General features: G+C 46.5%; 8 non-coding genes and 2 pseudogenes across 8 annotated transcripts; all 10 read right to left on the bottom strand.

The window, feature by feature from the left end:
• Positions 1-1,648: 1,648 nt before the first annotated feature.
• Positions 1,649-1,839, bottom strand: LOC130340822 (U2 spliceosomal RNA). Its single transcript, XR_008880870.1, has one exon. It is a non-coding gene; the product is annotated as a U2 spliceosomal RNA (small nuclear RNA).
• Positions 1,840-3,938: 2,099 nt separating this feature from the next.
• On the bottom strand, positions 3,939-4,119 carry LOC130340835 (U2 spliceosomal RNA; annotated as a pseudogene).
• Positions 4,120-4,814: 695 nt separating this feature from the next.
• Positions 4,815-4,974, bottom strand: LOC130340843 (U2 spliceosomal RNA; annotated as a pseudogene).
• A 2,082-nt stretch (positions 4,975-7,056) lies between these two features.
• On the bottom strand, positions 7,057-7,247 carry LOC130340821 (U2 spliceosomal RNA). The gene has a single exon (XR_008880869.1). It is a non-coding gene; the product is annotated as a U2 spliceosomal RNA (small nuclear RNA).
• A 2,092-nt stretch (positions 7,248-9,339) lies between these two features.
• LOC130340830 (U2 spliceosomal RNA) lies at positions 9,340-9,534 on the bottom strand. The gene has a single exon (XR_008880877.1). It is a non-coding gene; the product is annotated as a U2 spliceosomal RNA (small nuclear RNA).
• A 2,093-nt stretch (positions 9,535-11,627) lies between these two features.
• Positions 11,628-11,818, bottom strand: LOC130340820 (U2 spliceosomal RNA). The gene has a single exon (XR_008880868.1). It is a non-coding gene; the product is annotated as a U2 spliceosomal RNA (small nuclear RNA).
• Positions 11,819-13,907: 2,089 nt separating this feature from the next.
• Positions 13,908-14,098, bottom strand: LOC130340819 (U2 spliceosomal RNA). Its single transcript, XR_008880867.1, has one exon. It is a non-coding gene; the product is annotated as a U2 spliceosomal RNA (small nuclear RNA).
• Positions 14,099-16,190: 2,092 nt separating this feature from the next.
• LOC130340818 (U2 spliceosomal RNA) lies at positions 16,191-16,381 on the bottom strand. The gene has a single exon (XR_008880866.1). It is a non-coding gene; the product is annotated as a U2 spliceosomal RNA (small nuclear RNA).
• Positions 16,382-18,464: 2,083 nt separating this feature from the next.
• LOC130340817 (U2 spliceosomal RNA) lies at positions 18,465-18,655 on the bottom strand. Its single transcript, XR_008880865.1, has one exon. It is a non-coding gene; the product is annotated as a U2 spliceosomal RNA (small nuclear RNA).
• Positions 18,656-20,751: 2,096 nt separating this feature from the next.
• On the bottom strand, positions 20,752-20,942 carry LOC130340814 (U2 spliceosomal RNA). Its single transcript, XR_008880863.1, has one exon. It is a non-coding gene; the product is annotated as a U2 spliceosomal RNA (small nuclear RNA).
• Between the last annotated feature and the right edge of the window lie 873 nt (positions 20,943-21,815).

Here is a 21,815-nt window from a genome sequence, read left to right as displayed (position 1 = left end):
ACCTATGGCGGTGATGGTTCTGCTCAGGCAGAGCAGTGCTGATGCTCCTCATAAAGCTGTCGCTGCTGTGAAGGTTCTAGGTGACATCACAAATCCCTATGGTTACATACACAACAAAGCTGGGTTGTTGTTGTTTACACTCTGCAAGGCCTGTGGAAGTGAGTGACATCATAGCACTGTAGTTCTGAGGGTTCTAGATGGATGCAACAATCTCCTGTTGCTTCTATGAAGGCCATAATAGACGACATCACCAAACAGCTCCATAGTCACATACACAGCAAAGGAGAGATGTTGTTTACACCTAGTGATGTCAGTGGTATTGAGTGACATCACAGCACAGTGCTAAGGCTCCTGGGCCTGGACACAGCAGCGGCTGCAATATCTCAACGGAGAATACGTTTATATATATGTGTGTGTGTGCGCGTATGTATATATATATATATATATATATATATATATATATATATTTCTCCGCCGAAATCACTTTTAAACCCATTTCCACCTTTTTTTCCCTTCTCTTCCTCTTACTTTTTTTTCACGTTTTTTTACGTTTTTCTCCTTTTCGCCTCTTTTCTGGGCGTATTATTCTTCTTTTTCTTCTTTTTTTTCGTCTAATGCATACCCCATCAGTGCAGCAATGCTTATTCAATACCGCCAGCAGATGGAGACACTGGGGGATAATTTTCTAAGGATTTATACTGATTTTTCCTGTCTGAATTTGTCGCACAGAAAGTTGCAGGCCAAATATGTGTGACATTTCTGCGACTTTAGCTTCTAGAGCATTTTTACAACATTATACATAGGTGCTGAATACATAAAAAGCGACTGTTCAGCGACAGACAAGTCGCATCGGCTGAAAGTAGGCCAGAATGTCAGTCCATGTTGGAGCAGGTTTAGATACAGTCTAAAGCATAGATCTCAAAGTCTGTGCACAGAATTTAGCAAGGGCCTCGCACCTTCTGATGCATCAGGTAGGTGCACAATAGCATAGCCTAACCCTCTGTACTTTGGTCTATATTGATGCGGGACATAGACAGCCAGCTGATGACCAATCCATTAGTGCAATGGATGGCTGGAAGCATTTGTCTTTGCCTTTGCAATACCACAGAAGCAATGCATGGTCAATGTACAGCAATGACACACCTGTGTGAACAGCCAGGAGACCCCCCCCCCCCCCCCATGTTATGTTACATAGTTACATAGTTAGTACGGTCGAAAAAAGACATATGTCCATCAAGTTCAACCAGGGAATTAAGGGGTAGGGGTGTGGCGCGATATTGGGGAAGGGATGAGATTTTATATTTCTTCATAAGCATTAATCTTATTTTGTCAATTAGGAACATTCAGCACCCACCCGCTATCAAGGCAGCTGCCTATCATGTCATGCCCTACCTGCACAGGTGTGCTGGCTACTCAAATGATCCAATTAAGGAGGCCATTTAGTCAGCAGCAGCAGAAGTCCTGTGCCTGGACGCTCCAACAGCGGCCAGACACAAGCAGAAGCAGAAGCAGCAGCAGCACCACCTTTTGTTTTTTGGCTGCAGCAGCAGCAGCAGCAGCAGCAGCAAGGCCCACAGGGCTGGCTAGCTGGCTAGCCAGCAAGCAGGTTGCAATGAAAGTAGGAATCTTTCTTTTTAACCCTGTAAGGGGGTGGTGCACTGTACCCGAAGATACTGCCATATCGGGTCAATGCATAGGGCGACGGAAGCAAGCTTCGAAATCGGCCCCCGTTCTCAAAAATCCATTTAATATATGGTCCCCAGATAGGGGACGTATCAGATATTAAACTGATAAGAACAGATACTACACTTGATCTTAGCCAAAAGGCCGAGAAGCGATAACCGTGAAAGGGGCGGGCCCAACAAGGTCCCCTTCATGGGCACTATCACTGCTTGCTGTCAGGGAGGCTGCCAGACAATTTTCCATGCACACTCTGGGCTGGGGGGCAGTCAACCACCAGTACACACAGCAGAACCTAAACCCATACCATTATTGCTAAGCAGCAAGACAGGGGCCCATTGCACTCCCACGGGGCCTTTTTAAATGCAATCCATAACCCGGATTTGCCAGGAACCCTTCTTACTCCTCCTACTTGCATGTGACACTGGGCTTAGGATCTGCATAGGAAACACACACACAAGCACACACCTACCTTTGTTGCCTGCAGATGCCTCCTTGGCTGTCCCCAAACGGTATCAAACCAACACCCACGGGAAGCTGTAAGCATAGAGGACATGCCTGCACCCCATTGGACTTACCTGTGTGGGTTAAATCCGGGTTATTTGACAACCTATGGCGGTGATGGTTCTGCTCAGGCAGAGCAGTGCTGATGCTCCTCATAAAGCTGTCGCTGCTGTGAAGGTTCTAGGTGACATCACAAATCCCTATGGTTACATACACAACAAAGCTGGGTTGTTGTTGTTTACACTCTGCAAGGCCTGTGGAAGTGAGTGACATCATAGCACTGTAGTTCTGAGGGTTCTAGATGGATGCAACAATCTCCTGTTGCTTCTATGAAGGCCGTAATAGACGACATCACCAAACAGCTCCATAGTCACATACACAGCAAAGGAGAGATGTTGTTTACACCTAGTGATGTCAGTGGTATTGAGTGACATCACAGCACAGTGCTAAGGCTCCTGGGCCTGGACACAGCAGCGGCTGCAATATCTCAACGGAGAATACGTTTATATATATGTGTGTGTGTGCGCGTATATATATATATATATATATATATATATATATATATATATATATATATTTCTCCGCCGAAATCACTTTTAAACCCATTTCCACCTTTTTTTCCCTTCTCTTCCTCTTACTTTTTTTTCACGTTTTTTTACGTTTTTCTCCTTTTCGCCTCTTTTCTGGGCGTATTATTCTTCTTTTTCTTCTTTTTTTTCGTCTAATGCATACCCCATCAGTGCAGCAATGCTTATTCAATACCGCCAGCAGATGGAGACACTGGGGGATAATTTTCTAAGGATTTATACTGATTTTTCCTGTCTGAATTTGTCGCACAGAAAGTTGCAGGCCAAATATGTGTGACATTTCTGCGACTTTAGCTTCTAGAGCATTTTTACAACATTATACATAGGTGCTGAATACATAAAAAGCGACTGTTCAGCGACAGACAAGTCGCATCGGCTGAAAGTAGGCCAGAATGTCAGTCCATGTTGGAGCAGGTTTAGATACAGTCTAAAGCATAGATCTCAAAGTCTGTGCACAGAATTTAGCAAGGGCCTCGCACCTTCTGATGCATCAGGTAGGTGCACAATAGCATAGCCTAACCCTCTGTACTTTGGTCTATATTGATGCGGGACATAGACAGCCAGCTGATGACCAATCCATTAGTGCAATGGATGGCTGGAAGCATTTGTCTTTGCCTTTGCAATACCACAGAAGCAATGCATGGTCAATGTACAGCAATGACACACCTGTGTGAACAGCCAGGAGACCCCCCCCCCCCCCCATGTTATGTTACATAGTTACATAGTTAGTACGGTCGAAAAAAGACATATGTCCATCAAGTTCAACCAGGGAATTAAGGGGTAGGGGTGTGGCGCGATATTGGGGAAGGGATGAGATTTTATATTTCTTCATAAGCATTAATCTTATTTTGTCAATTAGGAACATTCAGCACCCACCCGCTATCAAGGCAGCTGCCTATCATGTCATGCCCTACCTGCACAGGTGTGCTGGCTACTCAAATGATCCAATTAAGGAGGCCATTTAGTCAGCAGCAGCAGAAGTCCTGTGCCTGGACGCTCCAACAGCGGCCAGACACAAGCAGAAGCAGAAGCAGCAGCAGCACCACCTTTTGTTTTTTGGCTGCAGCAGCAGCAGCAGCAGCAGCAAGGCCCACAGGGCTGGCTAGCTGGCTAGCCAGCAAGCAGGTTGCAATGAAAGTAGGAATCTTTCTTTTTAACCCTGTAAGGGGGTGGTGCACTGTACCCGAAGATACTGCCATATCGGGTCAATGCATAGGGCGACGGAAGCAAGCTTCGAAATCGGCCCCCGTTCTCAAAAATCCATTTAATATATGGTCCCCAGATAGGGGACGTATCAGATATTAAACTGATAAGAACAGATTTTTTTTTTTTTTTATCTAAAGCCGAGGAACGTGCTTTCGATTCACCCAAAGTGCAAGAAAAAGTGCAAACGTGTTACACTAAAAAAAACGTGCACAAAGGATGCGGTCTATCGCAAGCCCTTCTCCGATAGGAGAGAGGCCCCCCAACAAACCTTACCCTTCGCCTCCGGACCAAAAGGTACCTGCGAGGTTCCAGGTTCGATGTCCCTTTTCGCCGAAGCTACTAGGAGACCACAAATGCTCCCGGCATCCCCCTTGGCGTTAGCCAAGGTATCTGCCCGCAGAGCCGATTACGGTAGGTACCCTGCGAAGCAGGAGTACCCGGGGTGTTTGCAGGGAGGTGCGGAACCTAATGGCCACACACACCTCCCCTAGACCGCCAGGAGGGACACCCAGAAGGGCTACCGCATCCTGACAAATCCTGTGAACACACAACACGCAAAAAGTGACACAGTGAGACAAAAAATAAATAAATAAGTGAATGTGTGCAGATATACTGCCCGGACATCCGGCCGGATCTATAAAAATTTCTCTGATCCTAGCCAGAAGGCCGGGAATCAAGAGGTGAGTGCCACAAGGTGAAGAGATTATGGTGCCCGTGCTTCAACTCAGTGAGCCTATTCTCCCAGTGAGTTTCGGCACCTCGGGGTCTCACCACTCCCCGAGGCACAAAAGTACCTCGGCTCTAGACCCTCTCAGCCTCATGGCGAGACCCGGAGGGAACAGGTCACATCGGGGCAGCCGTCGAGCTGATTCCTCAGAACCAGCCCCGGAAAGCCCTGGTACACCTGCATCCTCCATGCAGCACCCATCCCCACCAGCATGAAAACTGATAAGAACAGATACTACACTTGATCTTAGCCAAAAGGCCGAGAAGCGATAACCGTGAAAGGGGCGGGCCCAACAAGGTCCCCTTCATGGGCACTATCACTGCTTGCTGTCAGGGAGGCTGCCAGACAATTTTCCATGCACACTCTGGGCTGGGGGGCAGTCAACCACCAGTACACACAGCAGAACCTAAACCCATACCATTATTGCTAAGCAGCAAGACAGGGGCCCATTGCACTCCCACGGGGCCTTTTTAAATGCAATCCATAACCCGGATTTGCCAGGAACCCTTCTTACTCCTCCTACTTGCATGTGACACTGGGCTTAGGATCTGCATAGGAAACACACACACAAGCACACACCTACCTTTGTTGCCTGCAGATGCCTCCTTGGCTGTCCCCAAACGGTATCAAACCAACACCCACGGGAAGCTGTAAGCATAGAGGACATGCCTGCACCCCATTGGACTTACCTGTGTGGGTTAAATCCGGGTTATTTGACAACCTATGGCGGTGATGGTTCTGCTCAGGCAGAGCAGTGCTGATGCTCCTCATAAAGCTGTCGCTGCTGTGAAGGTTCTAGGTGACATCACAAATCCCTATGGTTACATACACAACAAAGCTGGGTTGTTGTTGTTTACACTCTGCAAGGCCTGTGGAAGTGAGTGACATCATAGCACTGTAGTTCTGAGGGTTCTAGATGGATGCAACAATCTCCTGTTGCTTCTATGAAGGCCATAATAGACGACATCACCAAACAGCTCCATAGTCACATACACAGCAAAGGAGAGATGTTGTTTACACCTAGTGATGTCAGTGGTATTGAGTGACATCACAGCACAGTGCTAAGGCTCCTGGGCCTGGACACAGCAGCGGCTGCAATATCTCAACGGAGAATACGTTTATATATATGTGTGTGTGTGCGCGTATATATATATATATATATATATATATATATTTCTCCGCCGAAATCACTTTTAAACCCATTTCCACCTTTTTTTCCCTTCTCTTCCTCTTACTTTTTTTTCACGTTTTTTTACGTTTTTCTCCTTTTCGCCTCTTTTCTGGGCGTATTATTCTTCTTTTTCTTCTTTTTTTTCGTCTAATGCATACCCCATCAGTGCAGCAATGCTTATTCAATACCGCCAGCAGATGGAGACACTGGGGGATAATTTTCTAAGGATTTATACTGATTTTTCCTGTCTGAATTTGTCGCACAGAAAGTTGCAGGCCAAATATGTGTGACATTTCTGCGACTTTAGCTTCTAGAGCATTTTTACAACATTATACATAGGTGCTGAATACATAAAAAGCGACTGTTCAGCGACAGACAAGTCGCATCGGCTGAAAGTAGGCCAGAATGTCAGTCCATGTTGGAGCAGGTTTAGATACAGTCTAAAGCATAGATCTCAAAGTCTGTGCACAGAATTTAGCAAGGGCCTCGCACCTTCTGATGCATCAGGTAGGTGCACAATAGCATAGCCTAACCCTCTGTACTTTGGTCTATATTGATGCGGGACATAGACAGCCAGCTGATGACCAATCCATTAGTGCAATGGATGGCTGGAAGCATTTGTCTTTGCCTTTGCAATACCACAGAAGCAATGCATGGTCAATGTACAGCAATGACACACCTGTGTGAACAGCCAGGAGACCCCCCCCCCCCCCCCATGTTATGTTACATAGTTACATAGTTAGTACGGTCGAAAAAAGACATATGTCCATCAAGTTCAACCAGGGAATTAAGGGGTAGGGGTGTGGCGCGATATTGGGGAAGGGATGAGATTTTATATTTCTTCATAAGCATTAATCTTATTTTGTCAATTAGGAACATTCAGCACCCACCCGCTATCAAGGCAGCTGCCTATCATGTCATGCCCTACCTGCACAGGTGTGCTGGCTACTCAAATGATCCAATTAAGGAGGCCATTTAGTCAGCAGCAGCAGAAGTCCTGTGCCTGGACGCTCCAACAGCGGCCAGACACAAGCAGAAGCAGAAGCAGCAGCAGCACCACCTTTTGTTTTTTGGCTGCAGCAGCAGCAGCAGCAGCAGCAAGGCCCACAGGGCTGGCTAGCTGGCTAGCCAGCAAGCAGGTTGCAATGAAAGTAGGAATCTTTCTTTTTAACCCTGTAAGGGGGTGGTGCACTGTACCCGAAGATACTGCCATATCGGGTCAATGCATAGGGCGACGGAAGCAAGCTTCGAAATCGGCCCCCGTTCTCAAAAATCCATTTAATATATGGTCCCCAGATAGGGGACGTATCAGATATTAAACTGATAAGAACAGATACTACACTTGATCTTAGCCAAAAGGCCGAGAAGCGATAACCGTGAAAGGGGCGGGCCCAACAAGGTCCCCTTCATGGGCACTATCACTGCTTGCTGTCAGGGAGGCTGCCAGACAATTTTCCATGCACACTCTGGGCTGGGGGGCAGTCAACCACCAGTACACACAGCAGAACCTAAACCCATACCATTATTGCTAAGCAGCAAGACAGGGGCCCATTGCACTCCCACGGGGCCTTTTTAAATGCAATCCATAACCCGGATTTGCCAGGAACCCTTCTTACTCCTCCTACTTGCATGTGACACTGGGCTTAGGATCTGCATAGGAAACACACACACAAGCACACACCTACCTTTGTTGCCTGCAGATGCCTCCTTGGCTGTCCCCAAACGGTATCAAACCAACACCCACGGGAAGCTGTAAGCATAGAGGACATGCCTGCACCCCATTGGACTTACCTGTGTGGGTTAAATCCGGGTTATTTGACAACCTATGGCGGTGATGGTTCTGCTCAGGCAGAGCAGTGCTGATGCTCCTCATAAAGCTGTCGCTGCTGTGAAGGTTCTAGGTGACATCACAAATCCCTATGGTTACATACACAACAAAGCTGGGTTGTTGTTGTTTACACTCTGCAAGGCCTGTGGAAGTGAGTGACATCATAGCACTGTAGTTCTGAGGGTTCTAGATGGATGCAACAATCTCCTGTTGCTTCTATGAAGGCCATAATAGACGACATCACCAAACAGCTCCATAGTCACATACACAGCAAAGGAGAGATGTTGTTTACACCTAGTGATGTCAGTGGTATTGAGTGACATCACAGCACAGTGCTAAGGCTCCTGGGCCTGGACACAGCAGCGGCTGCAATATCTCAACGGAGAATACGTTTATATATATGTGTGTGTGTGCGCGTATATATATATATATATATATATATATATATATATATATATATATTTCTCCGCCGAAATCACTTTTAAACCCATTTCCACCTTTTTTTCCCTTCTCTTCCTCTTACTTTTTTTTCACGTTTTTTTACGTTTTTCTCCTTTTCGCCTCTTTTCTGGGCGTATTATTCTTCTTTTTCTTCTTTTTTTTCGTCTAATGCATACCCCATCAGTGCAGCAATGCTTATTCAATACCGCCAGCAGATGGAGACACTGGGGGATAATTTTCTAAGGATTTATACTGATTTTTCCTGTCTGAATTTGTCGCACAGAAAGTTGCAGGCCAAATATGTGTGACATTTCTGCGACTTTAGCTTCTAGAGCATTTTTACAACATTATACATAGGTGCTGAATACATAAAAAGCGACTGTTCAGCGACAGACAAGTCGCATCGGCTGAAAGTAGGCCAGAATGTCAGTCCATGTTGGAGCAGGTTTAGATACAGTCTAAAGCATAGATCTCAAAGTCTGTGCACAGAATTTAGCAAGGGCCTCGCACCTTCTGATGCATCAGGTAGGTGCACAATAGCATAGCCTAACCCTCTGTACTTTGGTCTATATTGATGCGGGACATAGACAGCCAGCTGATGACCAATCCATTAGTGCAATGGATGGCTGGAAGCATTTGTCTTTGCCTTTGCAATACCACAGAAGCAATGCATGGTCAATGTACAGCAATGACACACCTGTGTGAACAGCCAGGAGACCCCCCCCCCCCCCCATGTTATGTTACATAGTTACATAGTTAGTACGGTCGAAAAAAGACATATGTCCATCAAGTTCAACCAGGGAATTAAGGGGTAGGGGTGTGGCGCGATATTGGGGAAGGGATGAGATTTTATATTTCTTCATAAGCATTAATCTTATTTTGTCAATTAGGAACATTCAGCACCCACCCGCTATCAAGGCAGCTGCCTATCATGTCATGCCCTACCTGCACAGGTGTGCTGGCTACTCAAATGATCCAATTAAGGAGGCCATTTAGTCAGCAGCAGCAGAAGTCCTGTGCCTGGACGCTCCAACAGCGGCCAGACACAAGCAGAAGCAGAAGCAGCAGCAGCACCACCTTTTGTTTTTTGGCTGCAGCAGCAGCAGCAGCAGCAAGGCCCACAGGGCTGGCTAGCTGGCTAGCCAGCAAGCAGGTTGCAATGAAAGTAGGAATCTTTCTTTTTAACCCTGTAAGGGGGTGGTGCACTGTACCCGAAGATACTGCCATATCGGGTCAATGCATAGGGCGACGGAAGCAAGCTTCGAAATCGGCCCCCGTTCTCAAAAATCCATTTAATATATGGTCCCCAGATAGGGGACGTATCAGATATTAATTAAACTGATAAGAACAGATACTACACTTGATCTTAGCCAAAAGGCCGAGAAGCGATAACCGTGAAAGGGGCGGGCCCAACAAGGTCCCCTTCATGGGCACTATCACTGCTTGCTGTCAGGGAGGCTGCCAGACAATTTTCCATGCACACTCTGGGCTGGGGGGCAGTCAACCACCAGTACACACAGCAGAACCTAAACCCATACCATTATTGCTAAGCAGCAAGACAGGGGCCCATTGCACTCCCACGGGGCCTTTTTAAATGCAATCCATAACCCGGATTTGCCAGGAACCCTTCTTACTCCTCCTACTTGCATGTGACACTGGGCTTAGGATCTGCATAGGAAACACACACACAAGCACACACCTACCTTTGTTGCCTGCAGATGCCTCCTTGGCTGTCCCCAAACGGTATCAAACCAACACCCACGGGAAGCTGTAAGCATAGAGGACATGCCTGCACCCCATTGGACTTACCTGTGTGGGTTAAATCCGGGTTATTTGACAACCTATGGCGGTGATGGTTCTGCTCAGGCAGAGCAGTGCTGATGCTCCTCATAAAGCTGTCGCTGCTGTGAAGGTTCTAGGTGACATCACAAATCCCTATGGTTACATACACAACAAAGCTGGGTTGTTGTTGTTTACACTCTGCAAGGCCTGTGGAAGTGAGTGACATCATAGCACTGTAGTTCTGAGGGTTCTAGATGGATGCAACAATCTCCTGTTGCTTCTATGAAGGCCATAATAGACGACATCACCAAACAGCTCCATAGTCACATACACAGCAAAGGAGAGATGTTGTTTACACCTAGTGATGTCAGTGGTATTGAGTGACATCACAGCACAGTGCTAAGGCTCCTGGGCCTGGACACAGCAGCGGCTGCAATATCTCAACGGAGAATACGTTTATATATATGTGTGTGTGTGCGCGTATATATATATATATATATATATATATATATATATATATTTCTCCGCCGAAATCACTTTTAAACCCATTTCCACCTTTTTTTCCCTTCTCTTCCTCTTACTTTTTTTTCACGTTTTTTTACGTTTTTCTCCTTTTCGCCTCTTTTCTGGGCGTATTATTCTTCTTTTTCTTCTTTTTTTTCGTCTAATGCATACCCCATCAGTGCAGCAATGCTTATTCAATACCGCCAGCAGATGGAGACACTGGGGGATAATTTTCTAAGGATTTATACTGATTTTTCCTGTCTGAATTTGTCGCACAGAAAGTTGCAGGCCAAATATGTGTGACATTTCTGCGACTTTAGCTTCTAGAGCATTTTTACAACATTATACATAGGTGCTGAATACATAAAAAGCGACTGTTCAGCGACAGACAAGTCGCATCGGCTGAAAGTAGGCCAGAATGTCAGTCCATGTTGGAGCAGGTTTAGATACAGTCTAAAGCATAGATCTCAAAGTCTGTGCACAGAATTTAGCAAGGGCCTCGCACCTTCTGATGCATCAGGTAGGTGCACAATAGCATAGCCTAACCCTCTGTACTTTGGTCTATATTGATGCGGGACATAGACAGCCAGCTGATGACCAATCCATTAGTGCAATGGATGGCTGGAAGCATTTGTCTTTGCCTTTGCAATACCACAGAAGCAATGCATGGTCAATGTACAGCAATGACACACCTGTGTGAACAGCCAGGAGACCCCCCCCCCCCCCCATGTTATGTTACATAGTTACATAGTTAGTACGGTCGAAAAAAGACATATGTCCATCAAGTTCAACCAGGGAATTAAGGGGTAGGGGTGTGGCGCGATATTGGGGAAGGGATGAGATTTTATATTTCTTCATAAGCATTAATCTTATTTTGTCAATTAGGAACATTCAGCACCCACCCGCTATCAAGGCAGCTGCCTATCATGTCATGCCCTACCTGCACAGGTGTGCTGGCTACTCAAATGATCCAATTAAGGAGGCCATTTAGTCAGCAGCAGCAGAAGTCCTGTGCCTGGACGCTCCAACAGCGGCCAGACACAAGCAGAAGCAGAAGCAGCAGCAGCACCACCTTTTGTTTTTTGGCTGCAGCAGCAGCAGCAGCAGCAGCAGCACAGCGCCACAGGGCTGGCTAGCTGGCTAGCCAGCAAGCAGGTTGCAATGAAAGTAGGAATCTTTCTTTTTAACCCTGTAAGGGGGTGGTGCACTGTACCCGAAGATACTGCCATATCGGGTCAATGCATAGGGCGACGGAAGCAAGCTTCGAAATCGGCCCCCGTTCTCAAAAATCCATTTAATATATGGTCCCCAGATAGGGGACGTATCAGATATTAAACTGATAAGAACAGATACTACACTTGATCTTAGCCAAAAGGCCGAGAAGCGATAACCGTGAAAGGGGCGGGCCCAACAAGGTCCCCTTCATGGGCACTATCACTGCTTGCTGTCAGGGAGGCTGCCAGACAATTTTCCATGCACACTCTGGGCTGGGGGGCAGTCAACCACCAGTACACACAGCAGAACCTAAACCCATACCATTATTGCTAAGCAGCAAGACAGGGGCCCATTGCACTCCCACGGGGCCTTTTTAAATGCAATCCATAACCCGGATTTGCCAGGAACCCTTCTTACTCCTCCTACTTGCATGTGACACTGGGCTTAGGATCTGCATAGGAAACACACACACAAGCACACACCTACCTTTGTTGCCTGCAGATGCCTCCTTGGCTGTCCCCAAACGGTATCAAACCAACACCCACGGGAAGCTGTAAGCATAGAGGACATGCCTGCACCCCATTGGACTTACCTGTGTGGGTTAAATCCGGGTTATTTGACAACCTATGGCGGTGATGGTTCTGCTCAGGCAGAGCAGTGCTGATGCTCCTCATAAAGCTGTCGCTGCTGTGAAGGTTCTAGGTGACATCACAAATCCCTATGGTTACATACACAACAAAGCTGGGTTGTTGTTGTTTACACTCTGCAAGGCCTGTGGAAGTGAGTGACATCATAGCACTGTAGTTCTGAGGGTTCTAGATGGATGCAACAATCTCCTGTTGCTTCTATGAAGGCCATAATAGACGACATCACCAAACAGCTCCATAGTCACATACACAGCAAAGGAGAGATGTTGTTTACACCTAGTGATGTCAGTGGTATTGAGTGACATCACAGCACAGTGCTAAGGCTCCTGGGCCTGGACACAGCAGCGGCTGCAATATCTCAACGGAGAATACGTTTATATATATGTGTGTGTGTGCGCGTATATATATATATATATATATATATATATATATATATATATATTTCTCCGCCGAAATCACTTTTAAACCCATTTCCACCTTTTTTTCCCTTCTCTTCCTCTTACTTTTTTTTCACGTTTTTTTACGTTTTTCTCCTTTTCGCCTCTTTTCTGGGCGTATTATTCTTCTTTTTCTTCTTTTTTTTCGTCTAATGCATACCCCATCAGTGCAGCAATGCTTATTCAATACCGCCAGCAGATGGAGACACTGGGGGATAATTTTCTAAGGATTTATACTGATTTTTCCTGTCTGAATTTGTCGCACAGAAAGTTGCAGGCCAAATATGTGTGACATTTCTGCGACTTTAGCTTCTAGAGCATTTTTACAACATTATACATAGGTGCTGAATACATAAAAAGCGACTGTTCAGCGACAGACAAGTCGCATCGGCTGAAAGTAGGCCAGAATGTCAGTCCATGTTGGAGCAGGTTTAGATACAGTCTAAAGCATAGATCTCAAAGTCTGTGCACAGAATTTAGCAAGGGCCTCGCACCTTCTGATGCATCAGGTAGGTGCACAATAGCATAGCCTAACCCTCTGTACTTTGGTCTATATTGATGCGGGACATAGACAGCCAGCTGATGACCAATCCATTAGTGCAATGGATGGCTGGAAGCATTTGTCTTTGCCTTTGCAATACCACAGAAGCAATGCATGGTCAATGTACAGCAATGACACACCTGTGTGAACAGCCAGGAGACCCCCCCCCCCCCCCCATGTTATGTTACATAGTTACATAGTTAGTACGGTCGAAAAAAGACATATGTCCATCAAGTTCAACCAGGGAATTAAGGGGTAGGGGTGTGGCGCGATATTGGGGAAGGGATGAGATTTTATATTTCTTCATAAGCATTAATCTTATTTTGTCAATTAGGAACATTCAGCACCCACCCGCTATCAAGGCAGCTGCCTATCATGTCATGCCCTACCTGCACAGGTGTGCTGGCTACTCAAATGATCCAATTAAGGAGGCCATTTAGTCAGCAGCAGCAGAAGTCCTGTGCCTGGACGCTCCAACAGCGGCCAGACACAAGCAGAAGCAGAAGCAGCAGCAGCACCACCTTTTGTTTTTTGGCTGCAGCAGCAGCAGCAGCAGCAAGCCACAGGGCTGGCTAGCTGGCTAGCCAGCAAGCAGGTTGCAATGAAAGTAGGAATCTTTCTTTTTAACCCTGTAAGGGGGTGGTGCACTGTACCCGAAGATACTGCCATATCGGGTCAATGCATAGGGCGACGGAAGCAAGCTTCGAAATCGGCCCCCGTTCTCAAAAATCCATTTAATATATGGTCCCCAGATAGGGGACGTATCAGATATTAAACTGATAAGAACAGATACTACACTTGATCTTAGCCAAAAGGCCGAGAAGCGATAACCGTGAAAGGGGCGGGCCCAACAAGGTCCCCTTCATGGGCACTATCACTGCTTGCTGTCAGGGAGGCTGCCAGACAATTTTCCATGCACACTCTGGGCTGGGGGGCAGTCAACCACCAGTACACACAGCAGAACCTAAACCCATACCATTATTGCTAAGCAGCAAGACAGGGGCCCATTGCACTCCCACGGGGCCTTTTTAAATGCAATCCATAACCCGGATTTGCCAGGAACCCTTCTTACTCCTCCTACTTGCATGTGACACTGGGCTTAGGATCTGCATAGGAAACACACACACAAGCACACACCTACCTTTGTTGCCTGCAGATGCCTCCTTGGCTGTCCCCAAACGGTATCAAACCAACACCCACGGGAAGCTGTAAGCATAGAGGACATGCCTGCACCCCATTGGACTTACCTGTGTGGGTTAAATCCGGGTTATTTGACAACCTATGGCGGTGATGGTTCTGCTCAGGCAGAGCAGTGCTGATGCTCCTCATAAAGCTGTCGCTGCTGTGAAGGTTCTAGGTGACATCACAAATCCCTATGGTTACATACACAACAAAGCTGGGTTGTTGTTGTTTACACTCTGCAAGGCCTGTGGAAGTGAGTGACATCATAGCACTGTAGTTCTGAGGGTTCTAGATGGATGCAACAATCTCCTGTTGCTTCTATGAAGGCCATAATAGACGACATCACCAAACAGCTCCATAGTCACATACACAGCAAAGGAGAGATGTTGTTTACACCTAGTGATGTCAGTGGTATTGAGTGACATCACAGCACAGTGCTAAGGCTCCTGGGCCTGGACACAGCAGCGGCTGCAATATCTCAACGGAGAATACGTTTATATATATGTGTGTGTGTGCGCGTATATATATATATATATATATATATATATATATATATATATATATTCTCCGCCGAAATCACTTTTAAACCCATTTCCACCTTTTTTTCCCTTCTCTTCCTCTTACTTTTTTTTCACGTTTTTTTACGTTTTTCTCCTTTTCGCCTCTTTTCTGGGCGTATTATTCTTCTTTTTCTTCTTTTTTTTCGTCTAATGCATACCCCATCAGTGCAGCAATGCTTATTCAATACCGCCAGCAGATGGAGACACTGGGGGATAATTTTCTAAGGATTTATACTGATTTTTCCTGTCTGAATTTGTCGCACAGAAAGTTGCAGGCCAAATATGTGTGACATTTCTGCGACTTTAGCTTCTAGAGCATTTTTACAACATTATACATAGGTGCTGAATACATAAAAAGCGACTGTTCAGCGACAGACAAGTCGCATCGGCTGAAAGTAGGCCAGAATGTCAGTCCATGTTGGAGCAGGTTTAGATACAGTCTAAAGCATAGATCTCAAAGTCTGTGCACAGAATTTAGCAAGGGCCTCGCACCTTCTGATGCATCAGGTAGGTGCACAATAGCATAGCCTAACCCTCTGTACTTTGGTCTATATTGATGCGGGACATAGACAGCCAGCTGATGACCAATCCATTAGTGCAATGGATGGCTGGAAGCATTTGTCTTTGCCTTTGCAATACCACAGAAGCAATGCATGGTCAATGTACAGCAATGACACACCTGTGTGAACAGCCAGGAGACCCCCCCCCCCCCCCCATGTTATGTTACATAGTTACATAGTTAGTACGGTCGAAAAAAGACATATGTCCATCAAGTTCAACCAGGGAATTAAGGGGTAGGGGTGTGGCGCGATATTGGGGAAGGGATGAGATTTTATATTTCTTCATAAGCATTAATCTTATTTTGTCAATTAGGAACATTCAGCACCCACCCGCTATCAAGGCAGCTGCCTATCATGTCATGCCCTACCTGCACAGGTGTGCTGGCTACTCAAATGATCCAATTAAGGAGGCCATTTAGTCAGCAGCAGCAGAAGTCCTGTGCCTGGACGCTCCAACAGCGGCCAGACACAAGCAGAAGCAGAAGCAGCAGCAGCACCACCTTTTGTTTTTTGGCTGCAGCAGCAGCAGCAGCAGCAAGGCCCACAGGGCTGGCTAGCTGGCTAGCCAGCAAGCAGGTTGCAATGAAAGTAGGAATCTTTCTTTTTAACCCTGTAAGGGGGTGGTGCACTGTACCCGAAGATACTGCCATATCGGGTCAATGCATAGGGCGACGGAAGCAAGCTTCGAAATCGGCCCCCGTTCTCAAAAATCCATTTAATATATGGTCCCCAGATAGGGGACGTATCAGATATTAAACTGATAAGAACAGATACTACACTTGATCTTAGCCAAAAGGCCGAGAAGCGATAACCGTGAAAGGGGCGGGCCCAACAAGGTCCCCTTCATGGGCACTATCACTGCTTGCTGTCAGGGAGGCTGCCAGACAATTTTCCATGCACACTCTGGGCTGGGGGGCAGTCAACCACCAGTACACACAGCAGAACCTAAACCCATACCATTATTGCTAAGCAGCAAGACAGGGGCCCATTGCACTCCCACGGGGCCTTTTTAAATGCAATCCATAACCCGGATTTGCCAGGAACCCTTCTTACTCCTCCTACTTGCATGTGACACTGGGCTTAGGATCTGCATAGGAAACACACACACAAGCACACACCTACCTTTGTTGCCTGCAGATGCCTCCTTGGCTGTCCCCAAACGGTATCAAACCAACACCCACGGGAAGCTGTAAGCATAGAGGACATGCCTGCACCCCATTGGACTTACCTGTGTGGGTTAAATCCGGGTTATTTGACAACCTATGGCGGTGATGGTTCTGCTCAGGCAGAGCAGTGCTGATGCTCCTCATAAAGCTGTCGCTGCTGTGAAGGTTCTAGGTGACATCACAAATCCCTATGGTTACATACACAACAAAGCTGGGTTGTTGTTGTTTACACTCTGCAAGGCCTGTGGAAGTGAGTGACATCATAGCACTGTAGTTCTGAGGGTTCTAGATGGATGCAACAATCTCCTGTTGCTTCTATGAAGGCCATAATAGACGACATCACCAAACAGCTCCATAGTCACATACACAGCAAAGGAGAGATGTTGTTTACACCTAGTGATGTCAGTGGTATTGAGTGACATCACAGCACAGTGCTAAGGCTCCTGGGCCTGGACACAGCAGCGGCTGCAATATCTCAACGGAGAATACGTTTATATATATGTGTGTGTGTGCGCGTATATATATATATATATATATATATATATATATATATATATATATTTCTCCGCCGAAATCACTTTTAAACCCATTTCCACCTTTTTTTCCCTTCTCTTCCTCTTACTTTTTTTTCACGTTTTTTTACGTTTTTCTCCTTTTCGCCTCTTTTCTGGGCGTATTATTCTTCTTTTTCTTCTTTTTTTTCGTCTAATGCATACCCCATCAGTGCAGCAATGCTTATTCAATACCGCCAGCAGATGGAGACACTGGGGGATAATTTTCTAAGGATTTATACTGATTTTTCCTGTCTGAATTTGTCGCACAGAAAGTTGCAGGCCAAATATGTGTGACATTTCTGCGACTTTAGCTTCTAGAGCATTTTTACAACATTATACATAGGTGCTGAATACATAAAAAGCGACTGTTCAGCGACAGACAAGTCGCATCGGCTGAAAGTAGGCCAGAATGTCAGTCCATGTTGGAGCAGGTTTAGATACAGTCTAAAGCATAGATCTCAAAGTCTGTGCACAGAATTTAGCAAGGGCCTCGCACCTTCTGATGCATCAGGTAGGTGCACAATAGCATAGCCTAACCCTCTGTACTTTGGTCTATATTGATGCGGGACATAGACAGCCAGCTGATGACCAATCCATTAGTGCAATGGATGGCTGGAAGCATTTGTCTTTGCCTTTGCAATACCACAGAAGCAATGCATGGTCAATGTACAGCAATGACACACCTGTGTGAACAGCCAGGAGACCCCCCCCCCCCCCCATGTTATGTTACATAGTTACATAGTTAGTACGGTCGAAAAAAGACATATGTCCATCAAGTTCAACCAGGGAATTAAGGGGTAGGGGTGTGGCGCGATATTGGGGAAGGGATGAGATTTTATATTTCTTCATAAGCATTAATCTTATTTTGTCAATTAGGAACATTCAGCACCCACCCGCTATCAAGGCAGCTGCCTATCATGTCATGCCCTACCTGCACAGGTGTGCTGGCTACTCAAATGATCCAATTAAGGAGGCCATTTAGTCAGCAGCAGCAGAAGTCCTGTGCCTGGACGCTCCAACAGCGGCCAGACACAAGCAGAAGCAGAAGCAGCAGCAGCACCACCTTTTGTTTTTTGGCTGCAGCAGCAGCAAGGCCCACAGGGCTGGCTAGCTGGCTAGCCAGCAAGCAGGTTGCAATGAAAGTAGGAATCTTTCTTTTTAACCCTGTAAGGGGGTGGTGCACTGTACCCGAAGATACTGCCATATCGGGTCAATGCATAGGGCGACGGAAGCAAGCTTCGAAATCGGCCCCCGTTCTCAAAAATCCATTTAATATATGGTCCCCAGATAGGGGACGTATCAGATATTAAACTGATAAGAACAGATACTACACTTGATCTTAGCCAAAAGGCCGAGAAGCGATAACCGTGAAAGGGGCGGGCCCAACAAGGTCCCCTTCATGGGCACTATCACTGCTTGCTGTCAGGGAGGCTGCCAGACAATTTTCCATGCACACTCTGGGCTGGGGGGCAGTCAACCACCAGTACACACAGCAGAACCTAAACCCATACCATTATTGCTAAGCAGCAAGACAGGGGCCCATTGCACTCCCACGGGGCCTTTTTAAATGCAATCCATAACCCGGATTTGCCAGGAACCCTTCTTACTCCTCCTACTTGCATGTGACACTGGGCTTAGGATCTGCATAGGAAACACACACACAAGCACACACCTACCTTTGTTGCCTGCAGATGCCTCCTTGGCTGTCCCCAAACGGTATCAAACCAACACCCACGGGAAGCTGTAAGCATAGAGGACATGCCTGCACCCCATTGGACTTACCTGTGTGGGTTAAATCCGGGTTATTTGACAACCTATGGCGGTGATGGTTCTGCTCAGGCAGAGCAGTGCTGATGCTCCTCATAAAGCTGTCGCTGCTGTGAAGGTTCTAGGTGACATCACAAATCCCTATGGTTACATACACAACAAAGCTGGGTTGTTGTTGTTTACACTCTGCAAGGCCTGTGGAAGTGAGTGACATCATAGCACTGTAGTTCTGAGGGTTCTAGATGGATGCAACAATCTCCTGTTGCTTCTATGAAGGCCATAATAGACGACATCACCAAACAGCTCCATAGTCACATACACAGCAAAGGAGAGATGTTGTTTACACCTAGTGATGTCAGTGGTATTGAGTGACATCACAGCACAGTGCTAAGGCTCCTGGGCCTGGACACAGCAGCGGCTGCAATATCTCAACGGAGAATACGTTTATATATATGTGTGTGTGTGCGCGTATATATATATATATATATATATATATATATATATATATATATTTCTCCGCCGAAATCACTTTTAAACCCATTTCCACCTTTTTTTCCCTTCTCTTCCTCTTACTTTTTTTTCACGTTTTTTTACGTTTTTCTCCTTTTCGCCTCTTTTCTGGGCGTATTATTCTTCTTTTTCTTCTTTTTTTTCGTCTAATGCATACCCCATCAGTGCAGCAATGCTTATTCAATACCGCCAGCAGATGGAGACACTGGGGGATAATTTTCTAAGGATTTATACTGATTTTTCCTGTCTGAATTTGTCGCACAGAAAGTTGCAGGCCAAATATGTGTGACATTTCTGCGACTTTAGCTTCTAGAGCATTTTTACAACATTATACATAGGTGCTGAATACATAAAAAGCGACTGTTCAGCGACAGACAAGTCGCATCGGCTGAAAGTAGGCCAGAATGTCAGTCCATGTTGGAGCAGGTTTAGATACAGTCTAAAGCATAGATCTCAAAGTCTGTGCACAGAATTTAGCAAGGGCCTCGCACCTTCTGATGCATCAGGTAGGTGCACAATAGCATAGCCTAACCCTCTGTACTTTGGTCTATATTGATGCGGGACATAGACAGCCAGCTGATGACCAATCCATTAGTGCAATGGATGGCTGGAAGCATTTGTCTTTGCCTTTGCAATACCACAGAAGCAATGCATGGTCAATGTACAGCAATGACACACCTGTGTGAACAGCCAGGAGACCCCCCCCCCCCCCCATGTTATGTTACATAGTTACATAGTTAGTACGGTCGAAAAAAGACATATGTCCATCAAGTTCAACCAGGGAATTAAGGGGTAGGGGTGTGGCGCGATATTGGGGAAGGGATGAGATTTTATATTTCTTCATAAGCATTAATCTTATTTTGTCAATTAGGAACATTCAGCACCCACCCGCTATCAAGGCAGCTGCCTATCATGTCATGCCCTACCTGCACAGGTGTGCTGGCTACTCAAATGATCCAATTAAGGAGGCCATTTAGTCAGCAGCAGCAGAAGTCCTGTGCCTGGACGCTCCAACAGCGGCCAGACACAAGCAGAAGCAGAAGCAGCAGCAGCACCACCTTTTGTTTTTTGGCTGCAGCAGCAGCAGCAGCAGCAGCAGCAAGGCCCACAGGGCTGGCTAGCTGGCTAGCCAGCAAGCAGGTTGCAATGAAAGTAGGAATCTTTCTTTTTAACCCTGTAAGGGGGTGGTGCACTGTACCCGAAGATACTGCCATATCGGGTCAATGCATAGGGCGACGGAAGCAAGCTTCGAAATCGGCCCCCGTTCTCAAAAATCCATTTAATATATGGTCCCCAGATAGGGGACGTATCAGATATTAAACTGATAAGAACAGATACTACACTTGATCTTAGCCAAAAGGCCGAGAAGCGATAACCGTGAAAGGGGCGGGCCCAACAAGGTCCCCTTCATGGGCACTATCACTGCTTGCTGTCAGGGAGGCTGCCAGACAATTTTCCATGCACACTCTGGGCTGGGGGGCAGTCAACCACCAGTACACACAGCAGAACCTAAACCCATACCATTATTGCTAAGCAGCAAGACAGGGGCCCATTGCACTCCCACGGGGCCTTTTTAAATGCAATCCATAACCCGGATTTGCCAGGAACCCTTCTTACTCCTCCTACTTGCATGTGACACTGGGCTTAGGATCTGCATAGGAAACACACACACAAGCACACACCTACCTTTGTTGCCTGCAGATGCCTCCTTGGCTGTCCCCAAACGGTATCAAACCAACACCCACGGGAAGCTGTAAGCATAGAGGACATGCCTGCACCCCATTGGACTTACCTGTGTGGGTTAAATCCGGGTTATTTGACAACCTATGGCGGTGATGGTTCTGCTCAGGCAGAGCAGTGCTGATGCTCCTCATAAAGCTGTCGCTGCTGTGAAGGTTCTAGGTGACATCACAAATCCCTATGGTTACATACACAACAAAGCTGGGTTGTTGTTGTTTACACTCTGCAAGGCCTGTGGAAGTGAGTGACATCATAGCACTGTAGTTCTGAGGGTTCTAGATGGATGCAACAATCTCCTGTTGCTTCTATGAAGGCCATAATAGACGACATCACCAAACAGCTCCATAGTCACATACACAGCAAAGGAGAGATGTTGTTTACACCTAGTGATGTCAGTGGTATTGAGTGACATCACAGCACAGTGCTAAGGCTCCTGGGCCTGGACACAGCAGCGGCTGCAATATCTCAACGGAGAATACGTTTATATATATGTGTGTGTGTGCGCG

Source organism: Hyla sarda, unplaced genomic scaffold (genome assembly GCF_029499605.1).
Source record: "Hyla sarda isolate aHylSar1 unplaced genomic scaffold, aHylSar1.hap1 scaffold_603, whole genome shotgun sequence".
NCBI lineage: Eukaryota > Metazoa > Chordata > Amphibia > Anura > Hylidae > Hyla > Hyla sarda.
The sequence above is the reverse complement of the archived record's forward strand: the minus strand, read 5'-3'. Positions and strand labels throughout refer to the sequence as shown.